This window comes from Pantherophis guttatus, chromosome 8 (assembly GCF_059756535.1).
Source record: "Pantherophis guttatus breed Tessera chromosome 8, ASM5975653v1, whole genome shotgun sequence".
In the NCBI taxonomy this organism is placed as follows: domain Eukaryota; kingdom Metazoa; phylum Chordata; class Lepidosauria; order Squamata; family Colubridae; genus Pantherophis; species Pantherophis guttatus.
The window spans coordinates 6,037,316-6,055,799 of record NC_142070.1 but is presented as its reverse complement, the minus strand read 5'-3'; positions in this window follow the sequence as shown (position 1 = coordinate 6,055,799).

Below are 18,484 nucleotides of genomic sequence, written 5' to 3'. Positions count from 1 at the left end.
CTCACCGCATCGCGGAGTGAACTTTCTACCGGTAGCAATGGCACAACTGGGAAATATATAGTCCCCCCTCTCTTTTTTCTCCAATTTTCAATGGATTATACAGCAAGGCAAGGAAGACGGCAAAGAATTTTATTTTCTGTCGGGAGTCCTCGACTTACGACCGCCATCGAGTCCAAAATTTCCATTGCTAAGCGAGACAGGAGGTGATGTGAGTTTTGCCCCCTTTCTCACCGCAGTTGTTAAGGGAACCGCTGCCGTTGTTAATTTTTTTTTTTTTTAATTTGATTTATATGCTGCCCTTCTCCGGAGACTCAGGGCGGCTTACAATGCGTTAAGTAATAGCCTTCATACTTTTGTATATTTATACCAAGTCAGTTTATTGCCCCCACAAACTGGGTCCTCAATTTACCTACCTTAGAAATGATGGAAGGCTGAGTCAACCTTGAGCCTGGGGAGATTCGAACTTGCAGTAATTGCAGGCAGCTGAATGTTAATAACAGGCTATTAGTCTGCTGCGCCACCAGGCTCTTTTTGATAACACGGTTGTTAGGTCAATCTGGCTTCCCCGTTGCTTGTGAGGAGATTGGATCACATGACCCAGGGACACTCCTGCAACCGTCATAACTACGAGTCCATTGCCAAGTGCCTGAATTTTGGTCATGGGACCATGAGGATGCTGCAATGGTGATGAGTCTGCAAAATGGTCCTAATTCACTTTTTTCATGACTGTCGTATCTTTGAACGGTCGTTAAATGAATGGTTGTAAATTGAGGACTACCTGTATTAAGGGAAGGCTACCCAGAGATATGGCTCTTCAATTTACAGACTTCTCAGCCTTCCTGGCTGATGGGATGCCTGGTGGGAAAGTTTGAGATTTAAAACCCAGTTCTTCTAATGGGAGCTGCCAGATTTTTAGGGCAGAAAAAACAAAACAAAACAAAATAGAGGAACTAGCTTTACTATTTTATAAAAGGTAAAGGTTCCCCTCGCACATGTGTGCTAGTCGTTCCAGACTCTAGGGAGCAGTGCTCATCTCCGTTTCAAAGCCGAAGAGCCAGCGCTGTCCGAAGACGTCTCCGTGGTCACGTGGCCGGCATGACTCAATGTCAAAGGCGCACGGAACGCTGTTCCCTTCCCACCAAAGGTGGTCCCTGTTTTTCTACTTGCATTTTTTAACCTGCTTTCGAACTGCTAGGTTGGCAGAAGCTGGGACAAGTCACGGGAGCTCACCCCGTTACGCGGCACCAGGGATTCAAACCATTGAACTGCCGACCTTTCGATCAACAAGCTCAGTTTCTTAGCCACTGAACCACCATGTCCATCTATTTTAAAGATTATATATACAAATTTATATATATTTACATAAAATTATATACTATTTTAATACTATAATTAAATAAGAACAACACACACTGCTAGAGAGATGTTGTCTAAGGATGCGCTCCAGCACGAGTCCGAAAACTTGGAAAACAAAACCTATAGTCCCGGTGACCGACCCAGATTGGATCCTGCAACATCATCCTGAAGTCTATTCCCCTTCATTCATGAGAAATATTATGGGATAGGATTCTCCAAGCCTTTTTTTTTTTTAAAAAAAGCGATTCTATCAGGGAAACTGTGAGCGATCCCTTCAATCACACAATACCGCAAAAGGAACACACTTTCCATCTCTCTGATGCTCTTTAAGCCTAGCCCCCCTTTTACAAGGAGAAAAATAAATAAGGTGAAGGATAAATTATTGATACGTAGGAAAGGCTAAGCATTGGGCAGGCAGCGGGGACCTCCCAGTAGTAAGAGAAGGCTGCCTGCTGGTGTTTAAATGGACAAATGGTGAAATGACCTGAAACTTCCATAATTCTCTTTTTGTGTTTTTCACTTGAAAGCTTGAAGGTCACAGGCAGAGGAAATGGGAACCGTAACTCAACTGACAAATATATGAAGTGTTCACTGTGCCTTTCGCTTTTCATGCCAGCTGAGCAGCAAGGAGACCCGGTGAATAATTCCTCTTCCACCTCATTGGGTTCACATTCCACTCATTAATTCTTATTTCCGATTAAGGAGGACAAGAGAAAGAACGCAGGAGGAGGAAGAGTTGGGTGCGTGTTTTTCTTGGTTATAAAATAAATAAATAAACAAAAAGACGACCAGCCAGGCAATCTGGCACTTGTCAAATATCTTACTTTTATTGCAGTTGTAGAAAAGGTTTTGTTGTGGTCCGCCAGCAGCCTGCAGAGCTGACAGCGGAGTTGGACAGCAATGAGGCTGAGGAAGAATATGAGCCAGTCCCGGAGGCTGGGGAAGGCCCGGATGAGGGCTCTGCGTCAGAAGCAGAGATGGGCCCAGGGTTATCGGGGTATGAGGTGCGGCCTCCAGAGCCTCCAGAGACTGATAGGAGTGAGGCAGAGGAACAGGGGGAGCCTGTTCCTAATGCACGCATGAGAAGAGCTGCCAGAAGGCAAGAGCAGCTCAAGCAAAGAGGACAACTCGGGAGTAGGGCCAAGAGATGATTGGCCCCTCCCATAAGGCTTAAAACAGACCAGCAACGGCATTTCGGCTTTGCCAGAAATCAACATTGGTAGCTTCGTCTTCTTCTTCGTCTACGTCTTGAATTTATTTTTGTATCTGTGACTTCTGAACGTTTGCCAAGAAAGGCCTTTGGCCGTTTGCCTAATTGGACCAAGGTTTGTGATAGGACTGAGGAATTTGTGTTGGGAGGAATTTGCTTTAATTTAGTTGAACGATGCTGGGAATGAAGTAATTCTCAGCTGTTCGAATAAAGTTTGTTTGTTTTTTCATGGACTGATTTTCCTACTATTTACTTGGGCCTAGGTCACAACAGGTTTTTCTCTGATAAGACTCTGGTGTTGTCCCCAAAAACTAGTTTTGCCGGGTGTGCAATGCCCAATAAATGCACACCGAAGTGGAGATTTAGAAAAGGGGGATCATTGGCTAACTCTTTGGGACCTCATGGACCTAAGAGCCCAACTTAGTGGCACAACAACATCTGTCACTTATGGGAATCTAGTTTGAAAACCTAAAATTCCTAAATATGAGAGCACTGTTTGACTGGCAGCACCTATGAGCATTTGTCCAATGTGGTTGAATTTGATGTTTTCCAATTGAGTCGATTAAAACAACCACAGTCACAGAAAATCCTGATTTGACCGAACTACAAATTTCTTCAATTATTTTCCTTTTCTTCCTTCCTTCCTTCGTTCCTTCCTCCCTTCCTTCCTTCCTTCCTTCCTTCTTCCCTTCCTTCCTTCCTTCCTTCCTTCCTTCCTTCCTTCCTTCCTTCCTTCCTTCCTTCCTCTCTCTCTCTCTCTCTCTCTCTCTCTCTCTCTCTTTTAGTAAAAATAATTTTATTATCCAGCAGTGGTACTTCATCATAATTGCATTTCAGCCATCACTTCCGCTTTGTCAAGGAATCCAAGAGATAAAGTTGTCAAGGACTTTTTTTGTTGTTGTTAATCAGATCAAGCAAAAAAATCGATGTTCTGATTTATCAGGTTCATCTATCCATTACTGAGCAAATTTCATGATTATTAATTCTGTCTCTCCATTGGTCTGTACCTTCGAGGTGTCTGTAATAGCTTTATTGCTTTTTTTTTTAAAAAAAATAATCTCTTGAGTTTCGAGGTGGATGTTCCAAAAAGCATATTGTCTAAGAGATCTTCATTTCCTGTGACAAGTTCTTTCCTCTGAACAAGGAGTTGTTCCGTGTTAAAACTTAGTGAGAAAATGGAACACAGATCCGTAAGCATTTTACTAACGTTTTGTTATTGTTATTCAGGAACTAAGTTGTGTCTGACTCTTTGCAACTCCCATGGACCATAGCATGCCACTGTCCTCCAGTGTCTCCTGGAGTTTTTCATTGCGTTGATGATGTTATCTAATCATCTCCTCCTCGGCCATCCTCTTCTCCTTTTGTCTTCCATCTTTCTCAACATCGGGGTCTTTTCCTCTAATGTTGTAAAATGAGGAAAAACTCACATAACAACATTCTTGGAAATGACCAGATTCTTGTATATCAAAGGTAAAGGTTTCCCTTCACCAGTCATGTCCAGCTCTAAGGGTTAATGCTCATCTCTGTTTCTTAGCTGAGGGAGCCAGCATTATCCAAAGATGCTTCTGTGGTCATGTGGTTAGAATGACTATATGGTGAGGCTCATGGAACTCTGTTACCTTCCCACTGAAGTGGTACCTATTTATCTTCTCGCATTTGCATGCTTTCGAACTGCTAGGCAGGCAGGAGCTGAAGCACGTAACAGGAGCTCACCCCATCGCACGGTGCTCAGGTCTCGAACACGGACTGCCAGCTTTCCAGTTGACAAACTCAGTGTCTTTAACCATTGAGCCACTGCGCGCATGTGTGTGTGTGTGTGTGTGCGCGCACACACACACACACACACACACCATGGGTATGTTAACTTATAATAATTCTTCCAGGTCAAGGAACAATACAATAATCTTTCTTGAGACATCAGATGGTATTCTTTTCTATAAAAAGAGAGAACAGAAATAGATAATAGCATAATGGTTTAAAAAAAGGCACTCCAGAAAGAAAATTCCATTTATCTACAACAAATAATCTAACTCTCTCTTCTTTTTCACAGAACAATTCTCTCTTTGTCTTTCAGTTTCTACATTCTTGCAAATCATTTCCATGTCTTTCCGTTTTCATTTTCTTTGTAGTGGAAAAATCAATTATCAAACCAACCAAACTCTCTATCAGAAGCTCTACTGGGGAAAATAGAAAGATTCCCAGAAGTGTATAATTTGATTAAGATTCAGTTCAAATATTTGATTTGGTAAATTATTCCAATCCAGTTCAAATACGATAATGGTCTGGAAAAAAAAAAAAGTCTAATTCAGTGGGGAGCAAATCTCTCAAGGCCCTCCACTGCCTTTTTAATTTAATTTTATTCCTATTTTTAACTGTTTTTATTATAATATTTAGATATGACTTTTCTGATTTTATGGCCATTTATACACTATGCAGAGTCGCACTACAAGGGTGTTGAGTAGGGGAGACAGAGAGAGAGAGAGAGAGAGTTGGGTTCCTAAATATGATAGGATGGATGGATGGATGGATGGATGGATGGATGGATGGATGGATAGGTAGGTAGGTAGGCAGGCAGGCAGAGAGGCAGATATAGATAGATGATTGGATAGACAGAGAGACAGAGAGATAGAGAGACAGACAGACAGACAGATAGATAGATAGATAGATAGATAGATAGATAGATAGATAGATAGATAGATAGATAGATGATAGATAGATAGATAGATAGATAGATAGATAGATAGATAGATAGATAGATAGATAGATAGATAGATAGGCAGGCAGGCAGGCAGGCAGGCAGGCAGGCAGGCAGGCAGGCAGGCAAAATAGTGATAGATGAGAGAGAGAGGAAGACTAGACACAAGCAGACAGACAGAGACACGCTTAGTCCTCCAAAAAAAACCCTCTTATTTAAATGGCTGTGAATTATGGTCATTCAAAGCCCGAAATAATTCACAAACATTCTGTGAGGAGTCCGACAGATGTCTGCCACAGTCTTTCAAGGTAATGCTGATAAGCACCCACCTTTATCTCCCTTGAAACGGTGCCAGAGACCTAATTACCAATTAGTTTTGCAAGGCCAAATGGAGCACAGAGTCAAATGGAGCTTCTCAGAGTTTGAACCAACCAGAATGAACAAATTGCTTCCTGCAAAGGCTCACGTCCTCTCTTATGTCTTATGGGAAGGGCCAATCATCTCCAAGCCTTACTCCCGAGTCACCCCTTTTGTCTTTTCTTGCCTCCTGGCAGCTCTGCGCATGTACGCACTTGGAACAGGCTCCCCTTGTTCTTCTACCTTGCTGATGTCAGATTCCGGAGGCAGCACATAACTACCAGATGGTCCTGGCCCTCTCTCTGCCTCCGATGCAGAGCCCTTGTCCGAGCCTTCCCCAGACTCCAGGACTGGCCCATGTTTCTCCCCAACCTCCTCACTGTCCAAATCTGCTGCCAACTCTGCTGGCCGTTGGCAGACCACAACCGGATGGATGGATGGCTGGCTGGATGGATGGAGAGATGGACGGAGAGACAGATAGAGTTTGATAGGGATGTATATAGAGAGATGATGGGGGAGAGAAAGGGAGGGAGAGAGAGGGGAGAGGGAGGGGAGAGAGAGAGAGAGAGAGATGGACAGACAGACCTAGAGAGAGACGGAGGGAGGGAGAGACAGGGTGTCAGCATTCCAGAAAGTCCCCAACTCCAAGTAAAAACTCCGAGGCAGGCACTTCTCAAAGATCCCTTTTATTAGAGTAGGTATATTGGCACATCTGGGAAAACCTGAATCTGAGGGTTCCGGATTTTCCCTCAGTAAATCAAAACCCCAAATCCAGCCCCTTCACCCATCAGTTTGTCACATGGTCCAATCATCATCCGTCCCAACTTGAGCCATCCCTGCAACCACTCCTCCTCTAGATGCATAAACACCATGACCTTGACTGAAGGGAAGAATGCTATTATGTCTAACTATATTCACTCTCCTAAATCCCCCCTCCTACTTTCCCAGGTGCATGGAGTTGGCAGCATGGAAGCTAATATGGCTTCCGAAGCTGACAGGGGGAGTGAAAGTGAGTGAGGGAGTGAGTGGGGTGGTTCCTAAATATAGGAGAGAAAGATAAGAGAGAGAGAGAGAGGGAGGGAGGGAGGGAAGGATGGAGGGAAGGAGAGAGAGAGAGAGAGAGAGAGAGAGAGAGGGAGGGAGAGAGAGAGGGGGGTATGGTCGTATGTTACACTAGTGTACCGCTGAATGTACACTAGCATGTACACTAGCATCTGTACAACGCTGGTACGCTGAACTTAAATTCAATATACATTCATAAGAAAAGGGGCATTAAAACATATTTGAAATTGCTCTCCACCCTTTGAGCCTCCAGGAGCTCATCATCCGCCATTTCCTTTCAGAAGCGCGTACAAGCTCAATTGCCTCCTTTTATGTTTCCGATTTTAACACCTCCTGGCTGCATTTCGTGACAGCAGGGCCTGTGATTGTCTGGAAAGCAGAAGGGCATGTCATGATTTCCCCAGAGGGCTTCGGCTGGCTCGCTTTTGTTCCCGCCTCTGCCTCGCTGGCACTTCTGAGGCGCCTTTCCTGGGAAATCACAGCCCAAAGTGCCTTGCCTGCGTAGCACAACACACCGCTGTGAGGCTTAAAGCTGACAAGGAGGGTGCCTTAACTCCGTCCTTCATGCTGGGGTTGTGACAGAAGCTGATTAAGCTCAGATCAGGTTCGAGATCCTTTGTCGAGTCGAATATAAAAAGGAAACCCACAACTCTCAGAACGACGGGCAACAATAATGAGTAACATTCCTGACAGAAATGTCAACCTGCACTAAGCGTTTTTGCGCGTCCTTATTTTATGAGGGTGTACAGGAACTCCTCGGCTGGCAACAGTCCATTTAATAACCGTTCGAAGTTACTTTTTTATTTTTAAAATACAAATAATACAATTTATTTTATTTTTTTTTGAATTTGAGGGTTTAGCTTTTATTTGGAGAAAAACAAAATCACCTGTACATTTCCACTTCATTCATCAACAGTGATGCGTGCCTGCAAACAGAAGGGGCCTTAGCAAAATCTCCACTCTACTGAACTTTCTGAATTTGAAAATAAAAATAATATTGCTGTCCACACCATATTTCTTTTTGAAACAAAATCAAAACTTAAAAAAAAAATCAAACCCCAGAGAGCAACAAGCTAATTTTTTTTTCATTCAAACAAAATATTCTTGCTCTTTAATTAAGAGATTAAAAAATATGGAGGAACATGCACTTCAGAGTCTTGTTTAGCCCTTCTCAGTAATTTCAGAAGGCAACACAGTTTGAGCCCTTCCAAATAAATAGAAATACAGCAAAGGGTTTTTTTTTTCCCCTTTGAAAAATTAATTACACAATTAAACATATTACATATACATCTAAATACCCCCCCAAAAAAAAGAAAGAAAAAGGAAAAAAAACAAATATTACAGTGCCCTCCCACCCATCAGAGACCATTTCCCCTCCGTATATTTCTTCGTCTATAACAATTAAAAGATATACAATATATTTCAATTGTGCCCTTATCCCTTCCAAAACAACATGTATTCTTGAATAGGTTTATTCCCTTTGCCTTCCACCAATACTGATTTTATAAAATCTCCCCCATATTTCATTATAATTCTTTGCTTTGATCATCCCCTTTTTTAAATTTAATTTCTGTTGTTAATTTATCATTTGTTGCCCTACTCCAAATTTCATTATACCACTCATTTCTTTGAATATTCCAATTTCGTCCCCAATATTTAGCCATCACTAATCTAACCGTTCAAAGTTACAACGGCATGGGAAAAAACTGATTTATGACCATTTTTTCTCACTTAACAACTGTTGCGGCATCCCCATAGGTCACGTGATCAAACATTGGACGCTTGGCAACTAGCATGTATTTACGACGGTTGCAGTGTCCCGGGGTCCCCTTTTGCGACCTTCTCACAACCAAAGTCAATAGGGAAGGCAGATTCACTTAACAACCGTGTTGCTAACTTAAGGACTGCAATGATTCACTTAACAAATGTGGCAAGGAAAGTGGTAAAATGGAGCAAAACTCACTTAACACATTTCTCACTTAGCAACATAAATTTTGGGGCTCTATTGTGGTCATAAGTCAAGGAATACCTGTATTTGTGTAGCTAGACCAGTGATGGCTAACCTTTTTGCCATCGCGTGCCAAAAGCTGGGGGAGTGCAGGGTGGTTGTGCGTGTGCATGCCCACACCCATAATTCTATGCGCCCTGCCCCCCATGCATACATGCGTGACCCCACCCATGTTCCCCCCACTTTTGTCATGTGATGGCATGGTGGGCCTGATAGGCCCGTTTTTTTGCCCTTCCCAGGCTCCCGAGGCTTTCTAGGAGCCTGGGGAGGGCAAAAACAGCCTTCCCCACCTCCCCAGAGGCCGTCTGGAGGCCGGAAACAGCCCATTTGCTGACTTCCGTTGGGCCCAGAAGGCCCAAAAATCAGCTGGCCAGCACACCCATGCATGCTGGAGCTGAGCTAGGGCAACGCTCGTGTGCCCATCAATATGCCTCCGCGTGCCACATGTGGCACGCGTGGCATAGGTTCGCCATCACAGAGCTAGACACTTTAAAAACAACAACAACAACATAATGTGTTTAGGAAAGACATTGTAATTGCATTTGTAGGATTTGCTCTCTTTTTATATATTACTGGGTTGCCCAGTCAGTATTAGTGGGAGTATTGTTTTCTTCTTCATAGTTCTTTGATTTGGTTGTTGTTTACTGTTAGCTCACTTGTCTGAATTGTCTTGATTGGGGTACTGTTTGCTTCTTGATTGTTGGTTTAATGTTAATCTTGGTGTTAGTCTTTGCTCATCTGGGGTGTGGATTGCGAGTGAGGAGGTGTTTTGGTCCTTTTCAGCTTTTCAATTGTCTTTTTTGAATGTTATGTAGATGTTGTTTAACTTCATGTGCCTGTTGATGGCCGAATTTGTCTGCATGCCAGGCTTTTAGGAATTTTCTCTAGCATGAAGGGTCCTTGGTGATCTCCGAGCTTCGTGTTTTCTTGCAGATGTTTCATTTCCCAAACTAGGCAACATCATCAGTGCTAATGACTAACACAATGATGTTGAATCATTGGATGAGAAGCGAAACCTCTTCAAAGAAAAACAAGGAAGTCCAGTTGCGTCTTGAAAAAGCACGTAAAATCTCTCAGAGATTTTATCCAAAAATCCTTTTCCTTTGTACAAATTGCTGGGGGAAAAAATCCGGTCCAGTTCTAATCTGAGGGAAAGATGCTGGAAATAAAATGGAGGCTGGACACAAAGAAAAAAAGATCTCTGTTTATTTGGATGCCAGAAACAGCAGCATGTTTCTGGCGTGGCTAACAAAATGGAGCTGGGATAGGTGGGCTTTTGTATATTCTTTGGGGCTTTGTGAGTGAGATCTCTGTTCCTGTGTAAGAATACAGTATGTCCTTTAATATTTTAATGGCTTTTGCCAGATTCCTATGGGGTCATGTAGAGGTCATGGCTGGCTTTTCAGGCAAAAGGGGAAACACAATTCCAAGGTGTTTGTCTGAGCTAATCTTGTCAGCTTTGGCTTGTCTAACTGTGTTGCTTATTTGGAGTCCCTTTGCTTATGAATAGATTGGCCCCAGTCTTTCTGAATGGATACAAAATCTCCATTTCAAAAGACCAGCCTCTTCAAGCTTCTTGAAGACTGGAGCTGCTTTCTGCCTTTAAAAACATGTTTCTCCTATTCTCCTTTAGGGGAAATATAATATTCCACCTCTTTTAACATTCCCCAAAATATTCCATTCTCGGGTGTGTGGGGATGTTTCCCACAAATGTTCGAAAATTGCAACTGATTCTAATTACTGAGAAGCAATCAAGGAAATATTGTGGGCAATTTCTATCTCAGCTACTAAATGTGAGTATCAGTTATTGTTTTAGCAACTGGTGAAAACTCAGAATCTTAGGTGAGATATCATATACTGGGAGGAAGAATGACCTCGTAACCTTGGCAATCTGGCCTTTCCCCCCACCCCCCATTTTATCAAGACATGGTTTTGTCTGTTAGGAAATAAAATAAATAGTTGATGTGATGTCCCTTATAATCCAAGGCAAGGTTTTTCTCTGTCATCACAACTCTTAAACTAATTCCTAAGTGACATCAATTCAGTGCTAGCGGAATCTATTCCTCAAGGGGAATCAAGGCAATAAAAGGATGGTTTGAGGAACAAATAATATTTGCTCCTCAAGACAAAGAGAAAAAGAAACGATTGCACAGAAGTAACAGAAGGAGTCTGGTATTAAACGCGAGGGGGAGGAAGGGGGAAACGGATGGAGGGCTCTCTCTTTTTTTTTTACTACAAGCCTGGTGCTTCCCACAGCCTCCTCAAAATTAAATTCCTCGGTTTGCTCAGAGCGGGTTGCCGTTCTAAAATAGGCCCGCTTTGGGAATTGGGAGAGGTTGTCATAAGGAAATAATAGGTAAGGTTTCTGCAAAGAAGAATAGGAAAAGATCTGCCAGAGTTTAGCTGGCGTGTTCCGCATTCTAAGTGAAAAGCCGTGATTTATATCCCGAAGCCCCTTCCAGCCATTAGATTGGCTTTTGTGGCGAAGCAAGGAGAAAGCTACTGTGCAGCCTTCTGTTGGCTCCTGCTATTTGTTTTGTTGTTTGGTAACAAAAGCAGCATTTTAAATTCGTAGAAAGTCCAGAATTAAAAACAAGTGAAATGACAGAATAACAGAGTTGGAAGGGACCTTGGAGGTCTTCTAGTCCAACCCCCTACTCAGGCAGGAAATCCTATATCCGTGATGGCGAACCTATGGCACGCGTGCCACAGGTGGCACACGGAGCCATATCACCTGGCATGCCAGCTCAGCCTCTCTAGTAGTCTCTGGAGACTGGGGACAACAAAAAATGTCACTTTGTGTCCAACCGGAAGTTGGGAAACAGGCCGTTTCGGGCCTCCGAGCAGCTGGGGAAGGCTGTTTTTGCCCTCCCCAGATGCATAGAGAGGATCTGGAGCCAGGTGAGAAAGAAAAATGGGCCTACCGGGCCATTGTGTGCCAGGAGCGGGGGGCGGGGACATGCATGCATGCGCAGGGCAGGGCGCATAGAATTATGGGTGTGGGCACATGCACGCTCGCGAACCTCCCCCGCCCCCCCTTCCTGGCACGCGATGGCAAAAAGGTTAGCCATCTCTGTCCTATACCATTTCAGACAAATGGTTGTCCATTCTTTTCTTAAAGACCTCCAGTGATGGAGCATTCACAACATCTAGAGGCAAGTCGTTCCACTGATTAATTGTTCTCACTGTCAGGAAATTTCTCCTTATTTCTAAGTTGGTTCTTTCCTTGGTTAGTTGCCACCCATTGCTTCTTGTCCTGCCTTCAGGTGCTTTGGAGACTAGGTTAACCTTCTCTTCTTTTGACAGCTCCTTAAAGCATCAAGGGCTCCTACACCTACACCCTCATCTTCTCTGTGACAGTCCCTCAAATATTGGAAGACTGTTATTATGTCATTCCTAGTCCTTCTTTTATTAAATTAGGCATAAGGGATGCGGCAGTTCAGTGGCTAGGATGCTGAGTTTGTCGATCGAAAGGTCGGCAGTTCAGCAGTTCGAATCCCTAGTGCCGTGAAATGGGGTGAGCTCCTGTGACTTTTCCCAGCTTTTGCCAACCTAGCAGTTCAAAAGCAGGTAAAAAATACAAGTAGACAAAATAGGGAGCACCTTTGGTGGGAAGGTAACAGTGTTCCGTGCGCCTTTGACATTGAGTCATGCCGGCCACATGACCACGGAGACATCTTCGGACAGCGTTGGCTCTTTGGCTTTGAAATGGAGATGAGCACTGCCCCCTAGAGTCTGGAACAATTAGCACATATGTGCGAGGGGAATTTATATTTACCTCTAAATGTCTTAAGAGAACAGAATTAGGAAATGAAACTATCCCCCTGCATTGTAACCATTTATTGAAAATATATATTTACTTTGTATTGAATTTACATCCTTCCAAGTCCTACTGTTCTCTCTCATCATGTTGTGTGTGTGTGTGCGCGCGCAGGATTGTGTTTGTGTATGTTCCTGGGAGGGAAGAATGTCTGAAGTATATGCCAAGAGTATATATTCCCAACAGGGTTACCCAAGACATGAAAGTCATCTCAGCTGTCAGAGAAGACGCCTTGGAAAATCAAAAAGAAAACAAAATAAAATAGACCGAAGGGTCTATTTAAAGAAAGGCCAATTTTTGAAATTGGGATTTTGAAAGAAGGAGGTTAGGAAGAATATTGATATTTTTGGATTTTAGTGCTGGAGAAGACTCCTAGGAAGACCATGGACAGCCAAGAAAACAAACTGAGGGATCATTGAACAAATCAAGCTAGACTTCTCACTTCAGGCACAAATGACCAAGCTCAAATTATCTTTTTAATCATTATCTTATTTCAAACACCTTCTGTGAAGACCGTGAAAGCTCTGATGCTGGGAAAGGTAGAAAGAAAGAGAAGAAGAGGACAACCATCAGTAAGGTAGATGAACTAAGTTATAGTCCATCTACTAAGTTAAATCATAACTGTCACTTATTGCTTGTATGTACACTGTAAGCTTATGCACCAGAGACAAATTCTTGCATGTCTAATCACACTTGGCCAGTAAAAAATTCTCTTCTCTTCTCTTCTCTTCTCTTCTCTTCTCTTCTCTTCTCTTCTCTTCTCTTCTCTTCTCTTCTCTTCTCTTCTCTTCTCTTCTCTTCTCTTCTCTTCTCTTCTCCTCTCCCCTTCCCTTCCCTTCCCTTCCCTTCCCTTCCCTTCCCTTCCCTTCCCTTCCCTATCCTATCCCATTCTGTATTTCTATTCTATTCTATTCTATTCTATTCTATTCTATTCTACTCTACTCTACTCTACTCTACTCTACTCTACTCTACTCTACTCTACTCTACTCTACTCTACTCTACTCTACTCTACTCTACTCTACTCTACTCTACTCTACTCTTGATGGATGACCCACTGAAAGAACTGAAGGATCAAATTAGGGAAATTTTGTCATAAAAAGAAAGTCTATCTGATGTGATTGCTAGGAATTGAAAATGATCTGATGGCACATAATCAACCATTGGACATACAGATAGTCCTCAACATACGACCACAATTGAGCCCAAAATTTCTGTTGCTAAATGAGATAGTTGCTAAATGAATTTCCCCCTTTTTTATGACTGTTCTTGTCACAGTTGTTAAGTGAATCACTGCAGTTGTTACGTTAGTAAGACGGTTGTTAAGTAAATCTGGCTTCTCCGTGACTTTGCTTGTCAAAAGATTGCAAATGGTGATCATATGACCACGAGATACTGCAACCGTCATAAATAGGAGCCAGTTGCCAAGCATCCGAATTTTGATCAAGTTACCATGGGGATGCTGCAACGGTCATAAAAACAGTCATGTCACTTTTTTCAGGGCCATTCAGAGGTGGTATTCAACCAGTTCACGCCGGTTCGCACGAACCGTTGGTGGAAATTTGGCCAAGGTCATCAAACCAGCAGTGATGGCTGGCTGGCCATGCCCCCGAACCGGTCCCCCCAGTTGCTGCTCGCTCGCCCTGCCTGCCATGTTCGTCACTACCATGTTCTTCATACATGCGCATCCCATTGGCTTGGAAATCCAATGGGATGCGCATGCATGAAGAACATGGTGGCAATGGCAGCAGCTTTTTCCATGATCTCTGGTACTTTTTGGCAGCTGAAAACTACGGCCTTCCAGACTCTGGACCAGCCGCCGCGGAAGATAAGCAAACAAACAAAGAGGTGGTGGTGGGGGGAAGCGGGGTTAGGGCCAGGGCCAATAAAGGAGGGGAAACGGGGGCGACTGGTGAAGGGAGGGTGGAGATAGTACAGGGGTTTAGTGCACCCTGTAATTAACACAGCTGCCTGCAATTTCTGCTGGTTCGAATCTCTCCAAGGCTCAAGGTTGACTCAGCCTTCCATCCTTTCTAAGGTAGGTGAAATGAGGACCCAGTTTGTGGGGGCAATAAACTGACTTTGTATAAAATATACAAAAGGATGAAGGCTATTGCTTAACGCATTGTAAGCCGCCCTGAGTCTCCGGAGAAGGGCGGCATATAAATCAAATTTAAAAAAAAAAAAAAGATAGATGGAAATTCCAAAAAAATTCCTATCTTTTTCTGTGGGTGTGGCTAGGTGGGGGGGGGGTGTCATGTGACTGAGTGGACATGGGTGTGAGTGACATCAAGTTGGCCACACCCACTCAGTCACATGCCCCCCAGCTAGCCACACCCACCAAACCAGTAGCAAATTTTTTTGAAACCCACCACTGATGCCATTGTTACTTCGAACAGTCACTATACACATGGTTGTAAGTTGGGAAGTTCATTGTACCACTCGGAGACACTTTGAAATAGGATGGGAGAATTTGATTAATAAATAGCTAGTTTCCCTTTTTTGCTTGCTCCAAGTCCGTAGGAGGCAACATTAGGTTGCTATCGCAGAGCTGAACTTGTTCATCCTTCAGCTGAACGTTGCATGTAATTAGACTCTTCTTAAGCCACGCAGCACAAAATGCGTGTCAGAAAGTATTATCGTTAAAGATGGTAATGGACTTACTTGGAAAGCTTTAAAAGTGGATTAGACAAGGGGTTTTAAAATGTGCATTGCTAGCAATGATATTTTGCGTATCACTTACGGGGAACATAAGTGGAGATGTTAAATGTGGAGGTCCTTGGTCTCCCTGAGTTTGCTTGGGTTTTTTTGGCAGACGTTTCATTACCCAACTAGGTAACATCATCAGTGCTACTAAGGAGTGTGGGTTTTCGGTCAGATTTATATTCTTGCCCTGTCAGTGTTGCTGAGGTCGGTCTTAGAGATTCTTCGATTGGGCTGTTTACCGTTGTCTTTTTTGACAATTTTTTGATTGGGGTACTGCTTACTTGATTGTTAATCTGATGTTAATTTTGGAGTTAATCTATCCTGATCTGGGTGCGGATTACTGATGGTGAGTCCTGGAGTCTTTTTGTTCTCCTTTGGGCTGGTTGACTGTCTCTTTTACATCAATATTGTTAATGTCTATGTTTCTATCGATGGCTCGTTTGCCAGGTTTCTACCATCTTTTCCTGGCACTTTTGGATTTGGCTTGGTCTAGGATGGTCACAGTCTCCCAAATGAAACTATGGTTAAATCTGTCTATGCAGGTGACCCTCAACTTATGACCCAAAATTTCTGTTGTTAAGTGAGACATTTGTTAAGTGAAATTTGCCCTGTTTTACCACCTCTCTTGCCACAGTTGTTAAGCGGATCACTGTTCCCCGATGACTGTGTTTGTCAGACAGTCGCAAAAGGAGATTGCGTGACCCGCCGGGAACAATACAAAGATGATAAAAATGTGTTGACTGCCAAGCAAATGAATTTCGATCACATGACCGCGGCAGGGGTGGGTTCTACTTACCTTTACTACCGGTTCACAACGGGGCCACGCAGGCGCGGTCGCTTCGCGCAGGCATGTTCTCATTTTCATGACGTCAGGGTCAGTGGGCAGGGCCTCCCGCCGGTTTTACTACCGGTTCTATAGAACCGGTGCAAACTGGGGGCAACCCACCACTGGACCGCGGGGATGCTGCAACGGTGGTAAGTGTAAAAAAATTGGTCATTCGTCACTTTTTTTCAGTGATCTTGTAACTTTCAACAGTCACTAAGTGAACCGTTGTAAGTCAAGGGCTATATGTATTTATTTATTTTATTTATTTTATCTCGAATTTATATACCGCACCTTCTCCCGAGGGACTCAGGGCAGATAAAAACATACAATACAAACATTAAAAACAATTAAAAGGATATATATTAATTTGACCCCAATTTAAGATAACAAACCACTTAAAAATTAAAAAAAATGTTAAAAAAGTATGTTAAGCCAGCCCGGCTTGATGAAAAAAGAGGGTTTTAAGGGCACGGCGGAAGGCACCGAGGTCTTGGATTCTCCTTATCTCTGGGGGCAGCTGATTCCAGAGGGTAGGTGCCCCCACAGAGAAGGCCCTCCCCCTGGGGGTCACCAGCCTACATTGATTGGCTGATGGCACCCCGAGGAGGCTCTCTCTGTGGGAGCGCACAGGTCAGTGGGAGGTCGTCGGTAGCAGCAGGCGGTCTCGAAGATAACTAGGTCCTATGCCATGGAGCACTTTAAAGTTGGTAACCAACACCTTGAAGCGCACCCGGAAGACCACTGGGAGCCAGTGCAGCTCACGCAGGAGCGGTGTTATGTGGGAGCACCAAGCGGCTCCCGTAATTACCCGCGCGGCCGCATTCTGGACCAGTTGGAGCCTCCGGGTGCTCCTCAAGGGGAACCCCATGTAGAGAGCATTGCAGTAGTCCAGGCGCGAGGTGACAAGGGTATGAGTGACTGTGCACAGGGAATCCCAATCAAGAAAGGGCCACAACTGGCAAATCAGGCGAACCTGACAGAACCTGTATGTTGTGAAATGAAAGAGTTTTCATCATCTCTTCTGACTCCTAATTGGTGTTCATGGATGTTAATGTATTCATGTAAGTTCAGGGTGGTATTCACTTACCTTCGCAAATGTGAGCGCGCGCATAGCACAGAGCATCAAAAACAGGACGTGATGACATCCGGGCGGGTGGATGGAGCCTCCCGCAGCTGCCACTACCGGTTTGCCGGAACCGGATAGAACCAAATGAACACCACCACTGCTGATGACCAAATATACCTCCCCTCCTTCATCAATTAATATTCTTGGTCAAGTATAAATGTTTGCTTTAACATTCCCAGCTGATAACCAGGTATCTTTTAACTTCTCCTGTTTTGACTTTGTTATAGATTTTTTTTTTTAACGTAGCTGCTCAGCTTGTGTTCCATCGATTGCTTTATTGACATTGTTTCAATGCATTATACTGTTGTTTGGACTGACGTATGCCTCCCCTGCCTTTTTACCTATAAATTGCCTGAGAAACAGAGGAGAAAAGCTAGCTCCGATGAAGAAATGTACACAAGGTTAAAGCGTGTGACTTTACCATTATTCCATTTTCTGTTGACATTACGTTCAGGGCCATTCACAGCAAAGCTGACAGAACACAATCCCTCAGTCTGCCACGGAGGTACAAAGGAGTGTTCAGAAAAGGGTTGACATCATAAAATAACATCTGTAATACTTGGGCTACTTTGGTGCGTGGGAATAATTCATGGGCGTGCTTGTAGGAGTTAGTAAGAATTAAGCTGGTCTCAAAGTGTTTTGTTCTCCACTTTGGTTAATGTCTGAAAGAATGGGTTAAATTGAAAATTTGGGGTATTTTGCGGGTTTCATCTAAGGGTTCCATTCCAAATAACTGCCGGCTATTTTTCTAATGATTAATTCCTAAGTAATGGGATCCTGAAGATGAAACTCAAATACTTTGGCCACCTAATGAGAAGGAGAAACCTAATGCTGGGAAAGATTAGGGGCAAAAGAGAGCCTGGTGGCGCAGCAGACTAATAGCCTGTTATTATCATTCAGCTGCCTGCAATTACTGCTAGTTCGAATCTCCCCAGGCTCAAGGTTGACTCAGCCTTCCATCCTTTCTAAGGTAGGTAAATTGAGGACCCAGTTTGTGGGGGCAATAAGCTGACTTTGTATAAATATACAAAAATATGAAGGCTATTGCTTAACGCATTGTAAGCCGCCCTGAGTCTCCGGAGAAGGGCGGCATATAAATCAAATAAAAAGAAGAAGAAGAAGGGGACGACAGAGAACAAGGTGGCTGGATGGAGTCACTGAAGCAGTAGGTGTGAGCTTAAATGGACTCCAGACGATGGCAGAAGACAGGAAGGCCTGGAGGAACGTTGTCCATGGGGTTGTGATGGATCGGACACGACTTTGCAACTAACAACAACAACAAAGTAATGAGAGCAGGTTGCTTTAGTGATTAAGGTGTTGG